At 37.9% G+C, this 24,431-nt stretch overlaps 1 long non-coding RNA gene across 1 annotated transcript; it reads left to right on the top strand.

Moving 5' to 3' along the window:
- Positions 1 to 3,395: 3,395 nt before the first annotated feature.
- Positions 3,396 to 23,345, top strand: LOC122237343. Its single transcript, XR_006215775.1, has 3 exons — positions 3,396 to 3,483; positions 6,650 to 6,745; positions 23,316 to 23,345. It is a non-coding gene; the product is annotated as an uncharacterized LOC122237343 (long non-coding RNA).
- Positions 23,346 to 24,431: the final 1,086 nt, after the last annotated feature.

Here is a 24,431-nt window from a genome sequence, read left to right as displayed (position 1 = left end):
AAATTGCAGCTGGCCAGGTAGGCCATATTGTTTCACTGTGAGTTTAAAACCCAAATGATAAAAAGTCTTATGTTGTTACTAATTTCTTTATTGAACAAACAACATGGTAAATAATACAGCCTTCCTCATCTTTCTCAAGTCAAGGAGTTTGAGCATTATAATCAGAATGTGTTTCTGGGGGTAGTGGGTAAAGCCAACTCCCAAAATAAATTCTGCATTTCTTTCATTATCCAGAAACACCTTGGCTCTGTTTGTTTAGTTTGGGCTTTTTGTTTTTGTTTAGTTTGTTGCTTGATTGGTTGGTCCTGGAATTCTGTGCATTTGGGGACTGTTTAATTCAGAGAAGGGGGTACTAGCCAAAGCAAACGAATATTTTCATTTCAAAGATAGAATTCTGTCAGTACTTTCCAATTTACGTGTGCAATTAATGGTATATGAAAGTTTTTTTTTTCATTTTGGTTATTTTGTATTTATTCTGTTGTTTAGTAGAAGAAATTTAAGTGGCATTTTGAACCTGTGCTTTGACGGAAATTATTTTGTGAGTGGAGCAAAGTAAAATTTGACTTGACTTAAACCAATTTCATAAAGCATAGTAGAGGGGTTCTTTAGTGTGGATTGCAAAATTCATGAAAATAGTACATGAATAAAATTTATCTATATATGGCCTAAGTAAATAACAGGAGAAAAAATTAATTAAAAGTGAAACAATTGAGCTTTCAGTATGTTCATTATATTTCTCTACCACCCCCATACTCCCCACTACAGACCCATAAGCATGCAGTTCATTATTTGAATGGATTTGAGTTTATCTTCCTCTACTCCCAAAATTTAGGAATACACTTTAGTAGTATTTTTTAAAAGATAAAGTATTTGTCAAGAATGTTCTGAAGTATTTAAACACTGGAAAAGGGTAATACCTGTATGACCACTGGGTCCAGCACCTACTTCACAGAAGAATCAGTTCCTGACCTCCATGATGGACACAGATTGTCAGAGAATCAATAACTTTGGGCCACAGGAAAGGGCACACTTGAGAGAGAGGGAGAAAATGCTCATTTTGACTGTTTCTCAGAACTACGTTTCTGCTGATTCTGTTACCCTTTAATTGTACTTGCTGAATGAAACATGCTGATAGGCCACACAGAATTAAATTACCCAAACCAGTCAGGTAGAAGAGCATCTTTTTTTTTTTTACCTCATCTGTGGAAGCTGTGCTTCAAATTTCTTCTCTGCTAGCAGATACCCCTTCTCTGTCTTAAAACCATTTGTTATATCTCATTTCTCACTAAACTTTTTCTTCCAAAGGAAACATCTCAAGAGTATTAAGTTAAGTGATTCATTATCACAGCCTCCCTGTCTTATATTACAAATTTAATCAGCTAATTATTTTTTTCACATTGCAGATATTTAATTATTAGCTAGTTCCTCTCGTAGGAGTCAACCAGACTACAAAGAGACAGGGTTTAGTACAACCCATCTTTTCCTTCTTGTTTCAAAAGACACTAAATAATATCATTGAAAATTATCAAAAACAAAACAGAATCAACAATAAATGTGGTTTGGGCAGTCATATCATGAGGCAATGGTAAGTTTTCAACAGCCTGTTTGGGTTGCAACAACTCATAGAGAAGAACTTACAGTTATTCATATTTATTTGGTTCATGTCTCAGGTCACAACTAAACTAGTGTTCTCAATGTCACCAACAATGACACCAGCCAATGTCACCAACCACTGACCAACAAATCCATTTCTATTGAAAAATAATCCAGAAGTCACTCATTCCTATCAGTAGTTGCACATCAGATTCTAAAATGAACTTGCTCAAATATTCCTAATTCTTATAAATTCCTAGGTAATTATGAAGCTGAGATAAAATTAAATGCTGAGGAATTATTTAGAAAATACAGCAACACAGCCCTTCCAGTCTGGGAAATATGAGCATATTTTTACACCCTCCCCCTTTTATTTTCAGTTATAGTTGTTTGTCTAGATCATCTAAACTTTGGTCTTAAATCCTCAATTCATTTAGCCTATTGAGATATAGCCTTTGCTTAATAACATAAATTCTCGCTATCAACTTATGAAGAGGAGAACTAAATCGTTGTGGCCTAATAATAAAATGTGATGAAAAACAAACAAACAGAAACAAAAACAAAAATCACATAAGAGTTCGGTTGGTCCTAGAATCAAATTAGGATAATTGAGAGCTGAAAGAAGAAATATCATGGCCCTACAAGTGGAAGAAAACACCTGAATAATATAAATAGACATGGTGATCGTAGATCATTTTTGGAATAATTAAGGATCAACATGAATACATCCATCCATACTTATAAACATGCAGACAGATTCAATAAGTTGCACAGCTTTGCACAGGGAGTAAGAAATGAATCTGGGATTTGAAACCAAAGAAATGCATCCACCCCAATACCAAAAATAATTGAAGAGTTTGAATGGAAAATCACAGAGGGTGGTGTTTGGTCAGATCCTTACATGAAAGGCCAGCTATATAAAGATCTGGGGATAGAACATTTTAAGCAAAGGGAGCTTCAAATGGAAAGACCTGAGGTGAGAAGAGGTTGGAAGTGAAAGTAAAGAGAGAAGCCAGCTGGGCTGGAGCAAGCCCCATTTATCAATGCCATTGTTGTCCACTTGCATTATAGCACCAGAGATTGGTAATGGCCACATCCTCCAGAAAGCACAGGTGACCACTTTTCATTCCAAAGGAAAGGCCTTTTGATTCTTTTGGCATTTCAATCGTTAGTGTGTAAGGTAATTACTAGCTGGCTAACATTTGAGCAGGATTGATAGATTCCATTTAGGTCAATGTGTGGCTTATGCTTTCCCACCCCAGGAAATTTGCCAAGGTCAGTAGGTTATAGGGCAAATAAATGCCACGATATGTCAAAATTTTTTATTCTTTGTGCATTTCTCCTGCCTTCTTGTTTAAGCACTGGAGCCAGCCTGGAAAGCTGATGGTGTATGCCCTAGCCCAGTGCTGCACATATAAACACCTTTTAATTCTCAATGACTAGGTCAAGGTAATAGAAGGTATTTGAGGCATCAAAAGATTCTTCCAAACACTTTATTTACTACCACAAATGAAAAATAAAATGAACAATAAATTGTGTTTATTTTTAAACTCTATTATCCTTTTTGTTCTTTTATTTACTGAATTTTTTTTTTAATTTTTTTTTTCAACGTTTTTTTTTTTATTTATTTTTGGGACAGAGAGAGACAGAGCATGAACGGGCGAGGGGCAGAGAGAGAGGGAGACACAGAATCGGAAACAGGCTCCAGGCTCCGAGCCATCAGCCCAGAGCCTGACGCGGGGCTCGAACCCACGGACCGCGAGATCGTGACCTGGCTGAAGTCGGACGCTTAACCGACTGCGCCACCCAGGCGCCCCAATTTACTGAATTATTTTTGACACACGAAAAAGCTGTAACACATTTGACATATACATCTTGATGAGTTCTAAGGTAAGTATACACCCATGAAACTGTCACCATCTACAATGCCATAAATTTAACCATCAGCTCTAAAAGTTTCCTCCTTTTTACCTTTTGATAAGCATAAGTGAATGTATTGTATTTTAAAAGGTAGAACTAATAAAATAATGTGTATTTGGAGAGATGGGTTGGGCGGGGTTTCTAAGCAGCCAAATAGCCATTTTGGTAGGTTTTTCCTTTCTATCAAGAATACACATTTTGATGCCCTATACATATAGCCCTAAATCTCAAAATATGGGGGGAAAAAAGCAAAGTAGAAAATATTTTACCTCATATTTGATATAGGCAGTATGTTCAATTCAGGTCCGTAAGCAAATTTATTCAAAACTATCTACAACCTAAAACCTAAAAATTCTGCCTGGATTCCTAAGCTCATTTTGTCTGAGCTTGAGAAGCCCACGTCTAAGAAAAAGTTAAAATACTTCTGAAATTCAAGCATAATTGCTAGAGTTTAATCAGTCTTGGTGATGTAATGAAGATAGCTAGGGGGAATGCACTGGATCCAGATCTAATGGTTATTTACTAAAACTTGCGCCAAACACTGCAGTCTACATTTTCCAAGGCCCTTCCTATAGCAGAGCTCTTCATTACAATTTCTTAATTATTCATTCCAGCAAGGTTTATAATTATAAGCCCACCGCTAATGACAAGGCTATATGTGATTGCTTAGTAATCCCATTTTTTATCTGATGTTAATTAATGCCCACTTATAAATTGTGACTTAACCATAAAAATCCACTTGGTCCTTGAGTTTAACCTTTTTTATTCATTGAAAAACTAGAAGAAATCTGCCCCAAGGCACCCACGTAAGTCCACTGTGCTGGTTTTATTAATATTTAAGCATACAACAGAGTTATTTCTTGGTATGAACTCAATGAATTCACTCCATGAGTAGTATTTGGGACATGGCGTCAGCATAGAGTTTGAAGGGGGAGGGGAATAAGTATCATTCTTTTTTTCACTCCAAGAGGCAGCTCTCTGTCAAGATTTCAACATTTTTAAATGTTGACAAGCATGTACACTCTAAGACACATTTTTTGCCTGGCTCATTATGTAAATTATATTCATGTAATGCATCACTTGGGTATTCAGGTGCAAGCCCATGGTGTCTAATACATGTCCTCTTTGTCAGGAGCGACAGCACTGTACATTTTCAGTAAAGATAACCGATCAGGGGAAAGAAAAAATAACTGCTATTTTCAATCAGAACTATAGAAAGTACCCTTAGTCCAGAAAAGATGTGATGCCAGGCTAAGGCTGTAAAATACATCTCTGACCTTATTATCCAGGCTCCTGTGTTAAATATAGTGGCTATAATAGAATTTGTATGCCCTAGTTTCTGACAGGTTGAATGTTGCTTAGTGATCCAGGAGTGGAAAATGGCTGTCTGCATTCAAAGGAGATCATAGATTACAGACATTTCCTGGGTATTGCAACCAGAGGATGCTGTTACAATGGCTCACAAAAAGAGAGACAGCCTCCTAATGCCTATAATTGGAAGGGCACTGTATTTATTATCTATTACTGTGTTATGAATTACTCCAAAACTATTTCTTTAGCTCAAAACTATTTATTTATCTCTGGGTCGGGAACCTGGGATGACTTAGCTGGTTCCTCTGCTTTAGGGTCTCTCACAGGCTTCAGTCAAGGCGTCAGCCTGAAGTCTGGGGTCATCTCGAGGCTCAGCAGGGGAATGACCTTTTCATTTGCATTAGAAACAAGTCATTAGACTTACTTCACCAAGGGAATGGAATATACAAGGTGTGAATATCAGGAGGCAAGGATCATTGGGAACCATTTTAGAAGTCTTCCTACCAAAAGAACTGGGATCTCTCAGGTACCCAAATATCCCTCCCCTGTGATGGCATACTTATCATGGCACCTAGTGAAACTTACAAGCCAACACAATGAAATGGTAACACCTTGGATCTCTTCCTATGCCATGTTGACTGGCATGAAATTTAATAGTGTTATTCACAGGAAGTACTTACCATAGTGCAAAAAGGGAACTTATTTTTTTAAATTCCAAATAGAAGCAGAAAATCATTCTTTCTGGAAAAAAAAATAGGTTTGAATGTCCTTTCCCTTCATGTCTCCAATATATACAAAGCCTCGTCCAAAAGTCCAGAAGAGAACCTTAATCTTGCAATGTAGAAGGCAGGCACAGCAGGGTAGCTGAGGGATCTAGGGAGCTGCAGCAACCTGGAGCCAGCCGCAGCCAGCATTGCACAGAGCATAAGGGTCAGAAGCAAAGCCTTCAGTGAAAATCACTTGACAAACACTATTAGCTGATGACTCTACTCTTACCAAGGACCTGAGCAAGGCTAACACTTAACAATAAAGCCATTGAAACCAGGAGCAGACTTTGCCCAAGCAAGAGGCATAAATAATGTGCATCAGGAGCAAGCAAAGGAGAACATAGAGTAGTTCAGGAACATTCCCTTGGCTACACTGGCTAAAGATTATCACTAATCATAAATGGTGAGGAACTAAGGATTGCCACTTATGTCCACCGTGTATTGTATTTTTGTAAAGAGATGGGTAGGATTTTCCTATGAGTGACCTCAGATCTCTCTCTGGCTTGTCTGACAGTGACCCAGCTGTGACTGACGGCTTCCTTCTTTGAGGGAAGGTATGAGGCTGCAACTTTCCCTGGGTACACGAGGGACTACATCCAAATCACTTCCCAAGCAACCAAAATCTCTTAAGATATCTAAGATACTGAGCATCTGTGTTTCCTCAGAATAGCCTTCTTTTGGTTCTAAGCTAAGGTTATTAGAACAAAGCAAGCCCAATATACTTATCCCCATATAAGTCTGCTCTCACAATTGCCTTGTAAAAAGGGGGATACGAGCAGGAATTGATGTTCCTTCAAGGGAAGAGTAACCTCACAATACATCCAGTGGCCTACCTGCCTAAGCACACTGTCTGCAGGATGAACAGGGAACTGAAGACCCCATGTCTTCTGACTGTCCTGCCCCTGAGTTCACCTGCACCAGGTGATGTTGCTGGCACCCACCCTGAGAAGTTTGCCCTAAATAAGTAGATGTATATCAAAACTTACAGAAAATACCATATTATTTTCATTGTAGAGTCAGTCTTATTTTGTTATTGTTGTTGTCTTCATTTCATACAGCCCAAATTTAAAGAACCACTAAGCATCATAATAGAGAAATATGTGGAAACTAACTGTAAGAATGAATGTTCCAGTGCCCAGAATGGACAACATCTGGTAAGTCACACATTTCATAAAACGCCTTCTTAATCAGATTTATTTCAGCCTGGGTGTCTTGTGTATAATAACACTCAAATTTCATCATCAGTAATTTATTGATTTAGTTCTTTTTTGAGTCATTAAAGCTTGAAGGTTGTCTTAGCCTGGATTCCACATGAAGCAAAATCTAAGAAAATGGCTATGTGTGAGTAGTTTATTTGGGAACATGTTCCCAGGGACCCAGAATGAAAAATGGGAAGGAGAGAAAGCCCCACACAAGGACATCACTGTAGGTGACTGGTTGTTCAGTCTTGTGAGAACATGTTCTAGAGTAGGAAAGGGGCAAAGGAAGAAGCATTTACCCATGGACTTTCAATTTGCATTGGTGAACATTTCTTCCAACCTAGAAGTCATTCTTCCTACTTCTAGTTTTCACATTTTTCTGGTACCAGTTGAGTTCTTAAAACACCCAATGTAGTGTTGCCAAAAAAGAAGCTTCATGTCTGCCAGAGGCAAGAGATATATAGCACTGGCCTGAAGCAAGGCTGTATTTACTGGAAACTGGCTGAAGCCTACACAGAACTATTTTTTGCAACAGCGGCTGACATAGGATGTTGGTATGGCTTTGAAGATCAGAAATGGTGGTTAAGAGTTCTCTAAGAAAAAGGCTTTCAGACAGAAGACCTTTGTGGAGAAGCCATGAACACTCAAAGGGTTAACAACTCAAGTGCTTAGTGCTTAGTCCTTAGTGGAACTAAGAGGTAGCACTGAAGCTATGAGACACAAGAAATCACCTTCTGAAGGATGAGTTTGGCTTGTTGGTTTCACTGTGTGCCTTGATAAGTGTGTCATTGTAGCATAAGGATATTCTGGGTACCCTGAGGTACCTTGTATGTTCCTTTGGTAGAATGCCTTTGAAAATGGCTCCCCTAAACTCCCACCTCCTGGAATTCACGCCCTTGTGTAATCTCTCCTTGTTTGTGGGCTGGACCCAGTGACCTGCTTCTAATGTGAAATATAAATCCTAGAATACTGAGGGCCAAAGTGATTTCATTTATAATTTTTTTTTTTAGATTTGAGGGTTAGAAGGGGCCCAACAAGAATATAATATCCAAGAGGGCACAGTTGGCCCTAGGTCAGTGTTTGGCACATAATTGATGCTCAATCAGCACTTGTTGAATGAATATAGTTGGGGGGAGGGAGTGAATAAGTGATGATTAGTATTTACATCAAGAGAGATCAAACCTAATCAGTTTTGAGTAATCAGGTAGCATGAGTAATCAAGATTTCTTCCAACGACCAGAGTGAGAAGTTAAAACTGCCCACATGGCACTGGAAAGATCATGGGACAAGTATTCAGAAACCTACTAGCTGTTTTGCTAAACTACTTTGAGCATTATTCTTTTTCTGCCAGAGGAGATGTTAATAATCATGATCTTACAAAGTCGCTTGAAGAAACAGTATGTTTCTACATAAAAGTGCTTTACAAATCCACAAAGCACTGAACAACATTTGCTACTATTTGTCCCGCCTGCTCCAGCCCTCACCTATGACCTGCTATCCCTCTCCTTTGAGTTACAGCCATAGGGGAAATACCAGAGTCCCAGGGATCCGTTCTGTTTTTAACTCACTTTCCAAATGAATTCGTTTGGTTTTGCTCCTAAACCAAGGTGAAAGTAAGGTAGAAATGGAGAAAAGAACAAAGAGGAAGAAATTTAGATGGAGCAAATGTAATAACTTGCCGTGAAGACTTAGGAAGATTTAAATTGTTGCCAAGAACAAGAATGTGATATTTTTTCATGTGGGGCATATTTACTGATTAATTTCTTCTTTTGGTGTGGTTTGATGGAGCCTGAGAGGGAATATGAGAACCCTTCACCCAAGCTCTAGAATGTCTGATATTGCTTAGGACTTCACATTCCTCTGTGATTCCCACTGACTCAGCTCCAGGTTTGGATGTTTTTCCCCTAGTTTTCACCAAAATCATACCTGTAAGAAGGAAAACAGGCCTGGAAAATGGAAGTGGTTGAAGAGCTGTCAGCTCAGTGTCTTGGAAGGAGTCCCTGAACAGCAGTAGGAAGAAGGCAGCTCAGTTTGGAGAAGTGGGAAGAGAGTTGGGAATGGGAGATAAGGGAGGAATGGGGAAAGGCCAGCAAGCTATGAGTCCATGTCCTTCATAGATGCTCAGCTCTGTAAAGATCAGATGGCATCTGCTGTTCAGTTACTGAAATATAGCTGTACCACCTGGGAAGTATGTGCTACCATCTGAAGGTCTACCTCCTGCCCTGGACACTGTGGGCCCTCCCCGAGAAGTCTACACCACTAGACAACCCACAATCCAGCAGTCAGAAGGATAATGCCTGGCTCAGGATGGCATCTCCTGGGCTTTGCTCTAGTGAGATGCCCTGCTTTTGAATTTATATCAGTTGCCCAGACTGCATCTGTGTTACAGCTGCCTAATATTGTTCCTATCTTAATGCTATTCTATGCTTTCTCCCTCCACTAGCTCCCACCCTCTGAACATAAGTGCATACATAGGTGCATGTGCACACACACACACACACACACACACACACACAGAGCACATGAATGCGTGTACACACAGAAGCCCACAGACACACACAGACACTGGTGTGTACATTCACACAAAAACACCTGTGGATACATGCACACATGCACGGATGCACACACCTGCAATACGCACATGCATAGACACACACATGCACACACATTTACAGTCACTTTGCCCCAGCTTCACCACCTTCCCTCCACTTGCATTCTGTTCGCGTCCAGCCCTCCCACTGGGGCTCAGCTCCTGGGCCTCGCCTTGCAGAGACTGCAGAGGATGACTTCCTCCATGGGTGTGTTTCCCATGTATGCCCGATGTCAAGTTACTCCACTACTCCTGGGAACACTTAACATTTACAAATTGTTTATTTTATGCCAAAATATTTGTAAACCTCACTTTTCTCACATGCAAAATGGTATTAATCATATCTAGTTCACACATTTGTTACGAAGAGTACATAAGGCAACGCATGTAAAGGATTAGCACAGCGCCTGGCTATACCAATTACAATAATTGGTAGCTGTTGCTATCATGGTATGTCTCATTAAGATTTTTATCATTGGGTTTGTTGTTTATCATTAGATTTTTTGAGTTTTGAATTCCCATATCCTTCTAGTTAACTTATCACAGTTTCAAAATGATGTCTATAGTAAAGGACAAAGAATATAAGAAAATGGTTCTTCTTTTGATTCTTCTTCTTAGCTTAATTTAAAAAGAAAAGGAGAGAGGCAAGTATGCTTAGAAGTTTGGGGTTAAATTTAAATTAACTTTGCAGCTAATATTGATAGAAAACCAAAATAAGCTAAGAGTCTTTGAAGTTTATTCCTTCACAATGTCAAATTTCAGTTAAATCTCAACTAACAATTAAAATAATTTCAAGAGTTTCAGTTAAGGAGGAGGAAGATTCACAGTACACCTTCTTTCTGGAAGGTCACTACAGATTTTCCTTACACCCCTTTGTGCAACACAAGGGGCATATAATACACCTATTATACTTCCAGGGATGACATTAGGAAAGTCTAAACTACATCCAAAGTGTACTTTACTCCTAATAATTAGAACTAGATGAACAGCTAGAAAAAAAAAATGAACTTATACAAACTAAATCGGCTCTGCTCTAACTGATCTAATGCAGTTTTCCAAAGAATAATTGATATTATATAATCATAACTGCCAGTTTATGTCACAAAAGTGACATTTGACACTTCCTGCTAACCAGCCTAACATCATCAATTAAAACATTGCTTGTGTAATGACATTTCACCAGTCAGCTTAACATCATAAATTATGACATCACCTCTTTTATGAAAGCAGAAGACTGAAGAAAGGCGAATGGGAAGACAGTCTACTGAAGACTAGCATTCCTCTTTGATCTGTGCTGTTAGAATATTTTATGATCTAGTCATGTTTCCAGGGTGATTATTAGTTAGTAAATAAATTAATATATAAATAATTAAATAAACATTATAAGATCGTAGCGGAAGCCATAAGAACAAATTGTATATTTTCTAGTTCCCCTTAGTCATGATTCAACATCCCTGGATGGTGATAACAGGATTGTATTTCACAACTGAACTAAGAAATGGCTATTCTTGGAAGTCCCCGGAAAATGGGAAACAGGAAAGAAAACCTTTGGGTTTGGGCTTGAATTTGGAATAGTATATTTGTGTCTCACCAAATGCATTTAAAAACAATTTAAATGTCAGGAAGGTTGCATATTACCCATAGGATTTCCAAAGGCTAACTACTTGTTTTTCACTTGAGACTCATAAGTATGTGCTATAGAAAATGTGACAGGAAGTAGATCTTGTAAGATGGAAGGCCCTGATCCCATAGAAAGAACATTCATTTTTGTCCATCTAACATGCTGTATTTTAAGGCAAAAAAAGAGTTTTTTCCCAAACTGTTTATTGAGCACCTGTTAGGCCAATTGCTACAGGAGTAAGGAAGCTGAGTCCAAGAGGAAGGGCAAAAATTGGTCTTTCCTTCAGTTCTGTGATCTTGTCATGATTAAGCATGAAAATGCCAGGCATGGTACCTCATATGTAATAGCTCGCAACTAAACAAGTATGTGGCGGGTGCCTGGGTGGCTCAGTTAAACGTCTGACTTAGGCTCAGGTCATGATCTCTCAGTTCCTGGGTTCAAGCCCCGCATTGGGCTCTGTGCTGACAGCTCAGAGCCTGGAGCCTGCTTCAGTTTCTGTCTCCCTCTCTCTTTCTGCCCCTTCCCCACTCTCATTCTCTCTTTCTCTCTGTCTCTGTCTGTGTCTCTCTCTCTCTCTCTTACACCCACACACCCACACACACACATAAAATGAATAAACACTAAAAAAAAATTTAAATAAATAAACAAGTGTGTGTTGCCTTCCCCTTTGTTTTACAATTTGTTGGGTAGTAGAAGGATAAAGGTGTCAGTGTCTTAATCCACAATTTTCAAGAAAGTAATCAAACTCCTTCAAAGTCATTTATATAATTAGGTATATGAATATCATAAGAATTTCTGAAGAGATAGTTTTCTTTTTATACCATGCAGCTGAGCAGGGAAAACTGGAAGGAATAAAGTAGACATTCTTGACTTCTAGTGGCATTTGGCTTGGGACATACTAGTCATGTATCTTCTTTCAGGCTAACCTATATGTAAAATAAAAAGTAACTGCTACCAAAAAAAAGTGCCACCAAATAGGTCATTTTACAATTCTCACGGTTCTTCTTGGTAGTTGGGTTTTCAGTTTGTTTTTTTAAATTTTTTTTAACATTTATTTATTTTTGAGACAGAGAGAGAGAGAGAGCATGAACAGGGGAGGGTCAGAGGAAGAGAGAGACATAGAATCTGAAACAGGCTCCAGGCTCTGAGCTGTCAGCACAGAGCCCGACGCGGGGCTCGAACCCACAGACCGCGAGATCATGACCTGAGCCGAAGTCGGACGCTTACCGACTGAGCCACCCAGGCGCCCCGGGTTTTCAGTTCTTAAGCTCAGTCTTTGAATTCACTGGATTTGGAGTGAATTTGGAGTTTGCTACATCAGCCAATGGTAAAACAAAACAAGTAAACAAAACTAAAGAAGTTTCATGTATTTGAATATTTAAATTATCTTGATTGCACATAATTAACAAATTCTACTTTATCTTGAATTTTTCTAACTGTGACGGGCAAGTTCAGGCCTTGACTGGCCCTGGGCAAAGTCCCACATTAAGCCACACGGCGTGACTACTTACATTGTTTGATGGTTGAATGCCAAAAACTACCGAAAGTTCAGGTTTATCTTGGGGTGGTTTTTGATGGATGCTTCATCCTGACAAGGAAGGGAAGTTTTTAGTACTTTTCTCAGGGATTAAGAAGATATAGTACATGACTTTGTGTCTTAAAAGATCTTCCTTGTATTCATTAGTTCTAAAATTTAGTCACATCATGAGATTTCTATTTGTTGATTTTTGAAGGAAAGTTAACCTTGAGAAAATCTTTGGGCTGAATATGATAAGAATTAAGTCTGATATTTGTGATAAAGAGAAAAGTTACTGTTACCACTAATGATTGATTGCCATTTATAGTAAAATATACTAACTCCTCATATATATACACATATTTTGGATGGGGGGTCAGCGTTATTGTCTTTGTAGAATTCAGAATTTATAGAATGCTTTGGCATTGATGTTTGAGAATTGCTTACCCAGTTTTGATAATGAATTAATTCAATAGCAGACTTCAAAGTATGGTACAAATTCCAGATTTCCAAGTAATTTTATGTAAGCTGAGGCATGTTTGGCTACATTGGAACATGGATAAGTCTTTGAATTTTTTTGAAAGACTAGAGTTTTGGAGAAGGAAAGAAGTGCCCCAAGAAGTGAGAGGAGTTAGAAAGACTGCAAGTGCGCCTGCTTTCTTCTTTGATGAGCAAAACATGAATGAGGTATCCAAACACTGGCACGGGGATATGTTCATTGCCATGAAAAGAGTTTTTAAATAACCGAATATGATTTCAAGCAAATGCTTGTAAACTCTCAGAGCATATCTTAGTCATCTCTATAAGGGGGCTGGGATTGCCTTCATGTCATTTCTTGACTTTTTCTCCCCAAAAGTTTTTGCTATGAATTTTTATGCCTCAGCTTCATTTACTGACTGAATTTCCACTCTGTTGGAATTATGCATCCCCATAGTGCACCCAAGAAAGGTGAGCAGTTAGAGGTGAGGAAAGAGATTTCCTGACCTTTCAGAAATAGCAAGCTACACTGGATTAAATACAGCCTGAGTGAGGTTACTTGTGGATTGGTGGAGTGTAATTACCTCAAAATTATCTCAGTGAAACAATTAGTGTGCAATAGATTCGGTGCCAGATCTGTCATTGTTCTGAACTTCTGTTAAAGCATCTCACTTCGTCCCCAAATTGGGCAATTTATAATTCTTACAGTAGGTGCTAGTGAGGGCCTCCACATATTCCTCCTCCTGAGTGCAGACTTATTTACAGCTGTGCTTGTCAAGTGAGTTGTAAATGGGAAGGTGCTAGACTTGCTGTGATGGAAGCGTTTCCTTGGTGATAGAGCATTCACTAGACAAGCTTCCTGAGCCATCAGCTAGGTAGACAACAGCCGGCTCTCATTACAGTCCTCAAGTGTCCAGGCTGCAGGCGCTGGACTTGTGGCTCTCGGTCCCACAGCTGGTTCTTTTTACAACTGAACTTTAGGCAAAAGAAACTCAAGTTTGAACACAGTGCAAAAATGTACATTTTTGGAAGGCATTTCAGTTTCCTCTTGGCACTTTTATGATACTTCCTCGAGTGGAAGGGGCAGGTTTATTTCATCTTAGTTATGTTCCTGTTGAAATTTAGGAGGTATTTCTTAGGCTAAGCTGCCATCTAAACCTCAAGGATTCATTAGTCACAGGTGGGGTGGCTGTTGTAGCTATTGTTTATTTTTATTTTTCTAATGTTTATTCATTTTTGAGAGAGTGAGGGAGGGGAAGAGAGAGAGAGAGAGAGAGAGGGTCTGAAGTGGTGCACTGACAGCAGAGAGCCCAACGTGGGGCTCCATCACGGCCTGAGCCGAAGTCTGGTGCTTAACCAACTGAGACCCCAGACACCCCTGTTGTGGCTATTGTTTGCAGGAAACATTCAATTTCTCCTTTAAAGAAGCTTCTAAGCAGCTATTTCTTTAACTAGTTAATAAGTTAAAAATATATGAGAAATCACAGTGTAATGGGATTATTTTTTCAGAGTTATTTTTTCTAAATCGATTATTTACTAGATAGCCCAAAGGTGGTGTTTGGGTAGGTAGGGTAAAGTGAAGGTATCAAATGAAGTTATATTTATACTTTATAAGAGCAACGATTTCTTTTACTCTGTGGAAGGAAATAGTATTTGCCTTAAGTAGTACATAGAGACATTCTGATAAACAAACAGGAGCTGCTTATTCTGCAACTTGAATGGAAATCAAGTAATCCCAAAAAATGAGCACCCAAAAAGGTGTGTGAAAGATTGTCAATGTTTAGAGTTCTTGAATAAAAAGGAACATAACATCATAAAATACATTTTTATTTGTTTTTACTATCTGTAACAATACAGTGAAAAAAACAACCTGGATATGCTACAAAGTAAACAAGCCTAGGGAAGAAAGATGGCTTAAATGAGCATTCTTTTACTGAGAAAGCCATTTATTGATATTTATTAAGTACCAAGTACTGTATTAAGATTTCACGTATCTTCACTAAGTCATTTATTTTACACAACCATCTTTTCAAGTAATACCACCTTAACTCTGGATGTCTCAGCCTCAGAAAAATTAAGAAAGTGGGAAATGCCGCCCAGCCAAGCAGTAATAGGGCTAAAGTATGAACTTAACTCCAATTCCAAAGTTACAACTTCTTTTTACCATTTAATGCAGTGAGCAGCTTTCTAATACTGAGGAATACTGACAGAGAGAGACGGTTCTGTTAACATTCATTATGGGGGTGCTGTAAATTTGAGCCTATACCAAATAAGAAGTGGAATAAATCGATACAATTTAAGGGTTACTCATGAGAAGGGGGATGATCATATGCTTTAGTGGGGGGGGAATGGTCACATTTATATGCTCAATTAATCTTAATGTTTACTTTATTAATTATGAGGACTATCTGAACAGGATTCAAGCATTAGTTTGTTTTGTTTTCTTGTTGTTTTTTTCATCAGCTTGGCCTGCTTTGGAAGGCCTTTTTTTTTTTAACGTTTACTTGTTTATTTTGAGAGAGAGAGAAAGAGAGAGAGAGCAGGGAAGGGGCAGAGAGAAAGAGAGAGAGAATCCCAAGCAGGCTCTGTGCTGTCAGCAGTCAGCACAAGCCCCACACGGGGCTTGATCTCATGAACCATAAGATCATGACCTGAGCCGAAATCGAGTTGGACGCTTAACTGACTGAACCACCCAGGCACCCCTCAAGCATTAGTCTTATGCAAGACTTTTCAATTTCTCTGCTTTCACACAAGACTGCCTTAAGTGGAGGGTGCAGCTTTATCTTATTTTTTGTTGCAGACAAAACTGAAACAGGATTTCTCAGACTAAACTACTGTCCAGTGAAACTCAAAGATCCATGGCATACTGATGTGCAATTGCAATCTCTGTACGTCTTTCTCTTGTTGTTAAATAAGACTTTGTTTTGTGTTTAAAAGTTACGAATTTTGTCACAAATTTCCCTGGTGTGAGTGTGTGTGTGGCATGTCATTGGTATGGTAGGAAGTATGTTGAACTTGAAGCAAAAAGTGTCTGTTGGCTTTGGTTCATAGCCGTTCAGGGTGCTGTTTCAGTTGGGTTAGTCCCTTGGTGGATTCAGGCCTCCGTTCCCTCATCTGTCAGGAGCATGATCTAGGGAACTTCATTCAGCCTTCAGCTCTATCTACACTAGAAAGTTGTACTTCTGGAAAATTTATTTGTGTGACTATATAGTTTAAAATATTTTCTTAAAGTATAACTGAAAGCCTAACCACATAAGGTTAGACTCTTTTTTTATTATGCAGAGCCCATGGCTATTACTTTTTATTCTTTAATGAGCTTTAATGGGATGTAGTACTTAAATTCTTCCCCAGTTATTCAAATGTGTTTTTCAGAATGATTCTTATTTAGACAACCTGAATTAGGAATATCTGCTCAGCACTATTTTCTTCTGTAACAAGCATTTAAAAAAATAATCATGAATCCAAGGCTTTTGTAAGGTTGGCAGGTTCATTATACTGGTAGTATATGTTCCACCTACATGAGGATCTAGAACACATATTCCCAATATAAGATGTTGAAACTTCTTCCACAATTTTGAACTTCTAAATGACTTCAGATTTAGGGAGGCTGGGTGGCTCAGTTGGTTAAGCATCCAACTCTTGATTTCAGCTCAGGTTGTGATCTCAGAGTTTGAGAGTTCGAGTGCCACATCAGGCTCCATGCTGACAGTCCAGAGCCTGCTTAGGATTCTCTCTCTCTTCCTCTCTCTCTGTCCCTCCCCTGCTCACTCTCCTTCTCTCAAAATAAATAAATAAACTGTCAAGAAAAAATTTTTTAAATAAATGACTTCAGATTTCACTTTGTTTACACTCACTTTCTGGTGATCTCACTCAGTCTTTTTATTTTTTTATTTTTTTAATGCTTATTTATTTTGAGAGAGAGAGAAAGAGACAGAGCACAAGGCGGGGAGGAGGGACAAAGAGAGAGGGAGACCCAGGATCCAAAGCAGGCTCCAGGCTCCGAGCTGTCAGCACAGAGTTGGATGCAGGGCTTGAACTCACAAACCGCGAGATCATGACCTGAGCTGAAGTCGGACACTCAACCGTCCTGTGACCTGTGACTCAACTGAGGGAGAATAAAAGCTCCAAACCAGGGGGGTGCATGTGCAGATAAATGGAACTACATCTCTATGTCTCCCGGCCCGTAGTAATAGTAAGACGCCATCAGTTAGAAGCTGCATCCCAATTTCAGAGACATTAAAATGTTTAAAAACATCCTAGAACCAAAAATGGATGCATTCTCCACCACTACCCACCAGATCCAAGCCATCATCATCTTTTACCTGCCTGTTTGTTGCACCCTAATTAGTTTCCCTATTTCTCTACTTGCTCCTCTATAATCTTTTCTCCACATAGCAGGCTGACTCTTTCACATTGTGAATTCAATTTCCTTGAGCACACTAAGCGTAATTGTAATTCAGGGCCTTTGCACTTATTGGTTCCTCTTCCTGAAATGTTCTTGTCCCAGATATCCATATGTCTCACCCCCTCATATCTTTTAAGCCACTGCTCAGATGTTGCCTTCTCAGAAAGGACTTTCCTGACCATCTGCTTAAAAATTTCTCTGCCCCCATACTCTGTTTCCTTGCTGAAGTTTTCCCCATAACACTTATTAATAGATATTAAAGTAAATGTTTTTATACACATATACAAATATAAGTATTTATATGGTTATATAATATATATTGTGTTATGTTGCACTGTTTTCTACTCCATAACTATCTAGATATCTAATAGATAGATGATAGATAAATACTTAGACAGATAAACATTGATTTCTGTATTGTCTCCTCCCACTATAGAGGAAGCTCCAAGAGGACAGGAATGCTGTTTTGTTCCCCAGGCCCAAAACAATGACTTGCACATAAATGGTACATAGTAAACATCTGTGGGATGTAAACATGTGATAAAAATGGGCTAAATGTAGTGAAATAAATAACAAAACTGCCATAGAATGTGAAGAGTAGGGTAAAAAACCCTGGGTATCTTTCGCTGGATATAAACTCTGTTCAAACTGTGACCATGCTATAAGCCCAAGGTTGGAGGAATAAATAGGATAACCATTAAAACAAACCCATCAGCACCCACTCTTCCCTGCTACTGATTGTTATTAAGACTCCCAGGGGAAGAACACAGGGGATAAACAGAAATTAACACCACTATTTCTGGATGCACTGAACTTCCATGGTATTCAGAATGAACACGTGATGAGATGCTAGCATTCAGAGACCTCCCAGCAAATGGACTCCTATCAGCCCTCCAGAACATGCCAAATGTCATCTCTTCCTTGGTCTTTCATGCTCACATTCTTCCTTTTTATTTGTCTTATTCCAATGGTTTACAAAATAATGCCCACTTGATTTTACTATTTCTGCACATAAACCTTTCCTCCATCGGCGCTGTAAATTTCTGATAAGGAGGAACCTCATCTGCCATCTATACAGTATCTTTTTACAGTCCCCAGCATAGGGATTTATCCTTTTGCAAATGGAAAAGTTTCAGAGAAAAGTGGAGCATGTTAACATTTGACACAGGTGTCAGGGTGAGCCTTAGATAGGGTGTTTGGAAAATTTACTTGCCAAGAATTGCATTGGATTGGAGGTCACAGGCACTACGGAGAAAGTAGTGAATATCAGTCAAATTGCTTGGTGGAGAATTTAGCCCGTCCACATTTGTCTCTCATTTTAGGGTATTGAGCAAGAGTGAACTAAGTAACCTTCGTGTACTTATACTCAGAGATACTTTGGTAGTTGGTAGTTATGGAATGAAGCTGGCAAGTATACAGTGAAATTCTACGTTTTGTTTTCATTTTGTTTGCAGCTGATTGTCCATCATAGGTAGAGTCAGCTTCATCTCGACAACAATATCCACCTTAATTCTAGCCCTAGTGAACTGCTCTTTAGCCTGCAGACTATCCACTTAGAGAAATTCCCTAAGATCCTTCCTGGAAGAAGCATCTTTTGGCAGCAGCTTGTCTTGAAGGCAATTTGAGTCATTATCATGATGAATCTTAAGTGACTTCTGCTATTTAATTTTTCACCTTTTGGTTCTTTCTTTTTAATCTTGCTATTCTGCGTTTTATTCAGAATAAAAATCAAATAAAAATAAAATTGAAATTTTAGAAATCATAAACAAAAATGAAACAAAGGAGTTTTGAGAATCTTTTTTGGCTGGAACCTTACTACACAGTTTCATCTTTTATTATGCAACCATATATTTACCTGATGTTCAGTGGTTGTACTGAATAGAGATCATCAATTTAAATAATTCATATACTTATAAAAGGATTGGATGATTTGTGATATGAAAAGACAACGTTGTTTCAGTGGTTCAGCTGCACTGTGACTGAATGCAGAATTAAAGTGATCTTTGGAAAGGTAGAGTGGCCCATATAGCTATTGTTTAATTCCATTTAAAAACTTTAATTTTTTAAACGTTTATTCATTTGGGGGGGAGGGGGAAGGGGCAGAGAGAGAGGGAGACACGGAATCCAAAGCAGACTCCAGGCTCTGAGCTGTCAGCACACGGCCCTACATAGGGCCGGCACTCATCAACAGCAAGAACATGACCTGAGGCGAAGTCGGCCACTTAACCAACTGAGCCACCCAGGCGCCCCATCCATTTAAAAACTTTAGAACTCAGTGTATCATCCTTTGCAAGGTGGGCAGTGTCACTGCTGCACAACACACACATTTATTGTGTGTGAATGGAATTCCTGCAACAGTTGCCTCCTGACATTTACAGAGTACAATTTTGGCTGGTGCCTCCTGAAGACCTGCAGCCCTGAGGAGTCAAGGTTTGAAGAGTCAAGCTGAGATCATTGGAGGGGGAAATCTTCAGGCCTCCTGCTTAATTCCATGGATAGTTCTCACTGATGCTACCCTGAAATCAATGATTTTTGCTTGCAATTTTAAAATAAAAAGAGAAACACAAATAATAAAATCATCAGATTCAAGATTGAATGGACGTGATAAAAACTCTTCAATGAAAACTTAAAAAAAATTTTAAGTAAATAATGACAAACTAAGTGGCATTAAATAAAAAGTAAAAGCAAAAGGTCCACTTAATGAAATGATAAAGTGAATAGTGATTAGTGAAAATAAGATCAACTAACAAGAAGGAAAAGTGTAAAATGATGACTGACTGAATGAATGAATGAATATATAAATAAAATAGAACTGAGGGCCAACTCATGGTTCCAGGAAACTCCCTAGATATGGGATTCAAGGCCTGAAGAAATAGCCCCTGTCCAGAAAGTCCTTGCAAGTCTGATTTCCTTTTCCTGTGCCATCCATCCTTTCTCCTCCTCAGCAGATCAAGAGGTCAGGATGGTTGAAGAAGCAGTGAGCACATCCACAAAATCTATTTTATATGTACATACATTCTTTAGATGACCATGAAATTCAAAAGCTAGAATTGAAAAAGAAAAAATATCTAATAAAGCTATCTTTATAGGAACACATGCTCATATGACAAACTTCTCAGTAAACTAAAAATAGAAGGGAACTTCCACAACCTGATAAAGGGAATCTATCAAAAATCTGTAACAAACAACATATTGAATGCTGAAACACTAGGGGATTTTCCCCTTAAGATCAGGGATAAGACAGGAATGTCTAATCTCACCACTAATACTTAATATAGTATTAGAGGTTCTAGCCAATTGAATAAGGCAAGAAAAAGAAACAAAGGGACCCATATTGTAAAGGAAGAAATAAAATTCACTTTAGCAACTGACATCATAATCTATGTATAAAATCCTATGAAATCTCCCAAAAAGCTTCTAGAATTAATAAATAAGGTTAGCAAGTTTGCAGTTTACAAAACAAAAATCAATTACATTTCTACAGACTAATCATTAACAGTCGTAAACTGAATTTTAAAAATCAGTATTATTATATTAGCTTTGAAGTATGAAATATCTAGGGATAAATCTGACAAAAGATGTGCAAAACCTATACACTAAAATTTACAAGACATTGCTGAGAGAAATTAAAGAAGACTCAAGTAAATGGAGAGATATACCGTGTTCGTGTATTGAAAGACTCTATACCCTCAAGATGTCAATTCTCCCCAAAACTTATCTGTAGATTCAATACAATACAAATCAAACCCTAGCAAGATTTTATAGAAATTGGCCAACTTATTCTCAAATTTATAAAGAAATTCAAAGAACCTAAATAGCCCAGATAACTTTGAAAAAGTAAACAAAGCTGAAGGACTTATAATTACCTAGCTTCAAAATTTATTCAAAAGCTATAGTGATTGTGGCATTGACATCAATACAGACAAATGGATCATTGGAACAGAATTGAGAGACCAGAAAATAGATCCATATATATGGTCCATTTATTTTTAACAAAGTATAAAAACAGTTTATCTATCTATCTATCTATCTATCTATCTATCTATCTATCTATTTATATCCTTTTAAAGTTTATTTATTTTGAGAGAAAGAGAGAGTGTGGGCAGGGGAGGCACAGGGAGAGAGGAAGACAGAGAAGCCCAAGCAGGCTCCATGCTCAGTGTGGAGTCCAAGGTGGGGCTCAATCTCACCACCATGAGATCATGACCTGAGTCAAAATCAAGAATCAGTCACGTAACCAACTGAGCCACCCAGGTGCCCCAGCACAAAGGCAATTTAATAGAGAACGGATGATCTTTTCAACAAATGGTGTCAGAATAATTGGATGTCCATTTGAAAATAAAAACAAAAACCTAGATCAATATCATTCATGTATACAAATATCAACTCAAAGTCAATCATAGGCCTAAATGTACGACTTAAAACTTCTGGGGAAAAAAATAGGAGAAAATCTTTGTGAACTTGTGTGAGCCCATCTGTGTTAGATTTCTTAGATATAACACCAAAACATAATCCACTAAGTGAAAATTGGATAAATTGGACTTTATCAAAAATAAGAAATTCTGCTCTTTGGAAGGCACTGTGAATGAAAAGATAAGACACAAAGTAGGATAAATTATTTGCAAATCACATATCTGATAAAGAACTTGTATATACAGTATGAAAAGGACTCTAATTCAATAATAAAAAACCAAACAACTCAATTAAAAATGGTTAACAAATTTGAACAGATACTTCAGCAACATGTATGGATAACAAAAAGACATGAAAATGCTCAACATCATTAATCTTGTTTTTTTTAGTTTTTTTTTAGTTTTTTTAATTTTATTTTTTTAATTTATATCCAAATTAGTTAGCATATGGTGCAACAGTGATTTCAGGGGTAGATTCCTTAATACCCCTTACCCATTTAGCCCATCCCTCCTCCCACAACTCCTCCAGTAACCCTCTGTTTGTTCTCCATATTTAAGAGTCTCTTATGTTTTGTCCCCTTCCCTGTTTTTATATTATTTTTGCCTCCCTTCCATTATGTTCATCTGTTCTGTGTCTTAAAGTCTTCATATGAGTGAAGTCATATGATATTTGTCTTTGACTAATTTCGCTTAACATAATACCCTCCAGTTCCATCCACGTAGTTGCAAATGGCAAGATTTCATTCTTTTTGATTACCAAGTAATACTCCATTGTGTGTGTGTGTGTATATATATATATATATATATATATATATATATATATATACCACATCTTCTTTATCCATTCATCCATTGGTGGACATTTGGGCTCGTTCCATACTTTGGCTATTGTTGATAGTACTGCTATAAACATTGGGGTGCATGTGTCCCTTCAAAACAGCATACCTGTATCCCTTGGAAAAATACCTAGCAGTGCAATTGCTGGGTCATATGGTAGTACTATTTTTAATTTTTTGAGGAACCTCCATACTGTTTTCCAGATTGGCTGCACCAGCTTGCATTCCCACCAACAATGCAAAAGAGATCCTCTTTCTCCACATCCTCACCAACATCTGTTGTTGCCTGAGTTGTTAATGTTAGCCATTCTGACAGGTATAAGGGGGTATCTCATTGTGGTTTTGATTTTTATTTCCCTGATGATGAGTGATGTTGAACATTTTTTCATGTGTCAGTTGGTCATCTGGATGTCTTCTTTGGAGAAGTGTCTATTCATGTCTTTTCCCCATTTCTTCACTGGATTACTTGTTTTTTGGGTGTTGAATTTGATAAGTTCTTTATAGGTTTTGGATACTAACCCTTTATCTGATACATCATTTGCAAATATCTTCTCCCATTCTGTCGGTTGCCTTTTAGTTTTGCTGATTGTTTCCTTTGCTGTACAGAAGCTTTTTATTTTGATGAGGTCCCAATAGTTCATTTTTGCTTTTTTTTCCCTTGCCTCCAGAGACATGTTGAGTAAGAAGTTGCTGTGGCCAAGATCAAAGATGTTTTTGCCTGCTTTCTCCTCAAGGATTTTGAAGGTTTCCTGTCTTACATTTAGGTCTTTCACCCATTTTGCACTTATTTTTGTATTCACAATCATTAATCTTTAGAGAAATGCAAATTGAGGCTACAGTAAGATACTACTATACTTTTTAGGATGGCTAATATTAGAAGGACAGGTCATATCAAGTGTTGGAAAGAATATGGAGCAACAGGAATTCTCATACACTGTTGGTGAAATGTAAAATGATACAATCACTTTAGCAAACAGTTTGCCAGTGTCTCAAAAAATTGAGCATATACCTACCACATGATCTAGCATGCGATTACCCAAAAGATATGAAAGCATATGTCTAGACAAAGACTTATACATGAATGTTCATAGCAGCTTTATTTGTATATCTGAAAACTGGCAACTTAAGTGTCTGTCATCAGGTGAATGAATCAAAAAATTGTATATTCATACAGTGGAATAGTACTGAGTAATAAAAAGTAATGATGCATGCAACAATATGGATGAATCTCAAAATAATTATACTGAGTGAGAGAAGCTAGAGGGAAAAAAAGAGTATACACTGTATGAGTTCATTTATTAAAAAAATTACAGTAAATACACACTAATCTAGAATGACAGAAAGCATATGAGTGATTTTCTGGTAATTGGTGGGAGAGAGGCTGGGGAAGGGTGGAAATGAGCACTTAGCAGGGAGCATGAAGAAAACTTCTAGGATTGATGGATACATTCATTGTCTTGATATAGTAATGATTTCACAGGTGAATATATGTCAAAAATTATTATAGTGTACACTTTTAATGTGTACAGTTTATTTTATCATCTATACTTCATTAAAATTGTTAAAACTTTATAAAAAGTGTTTAATTAGAGAACCAGTATGTTCAATTCATTTGGTAAATACTGATTGGATTCTAGCTACGGATCAAGTTTTTAAAAGTGACATTTAGAAATACTTCTTCTACTGGCTCTATGTCAGATGAATTTGAAGCTGAAGAAACTAGCAAGACAGCAACTCAGAGAGAAGGCATAGGCTCTGGAGTTAGAGGACCATGCTCTTCCACT

This window comes from Panthera tigris, chromosome A3, assembly GCF_018350195.1.
Source record: "Panthera tigris isolate Pti1 chromosome A3, P.tigris_Pti1_mat1.1, whole genome shotgun sequence".
Lineage (NCBI taxonomy): Eukaryota > Metazoa > Chordata > Mammalia > Carnivora > Felidae > Panthera > Panthera tigris.
Note: the sequence above shows the minus strand (reverse complement) of the source record. Positions and strands in the feature narration are given on the sequence as shown.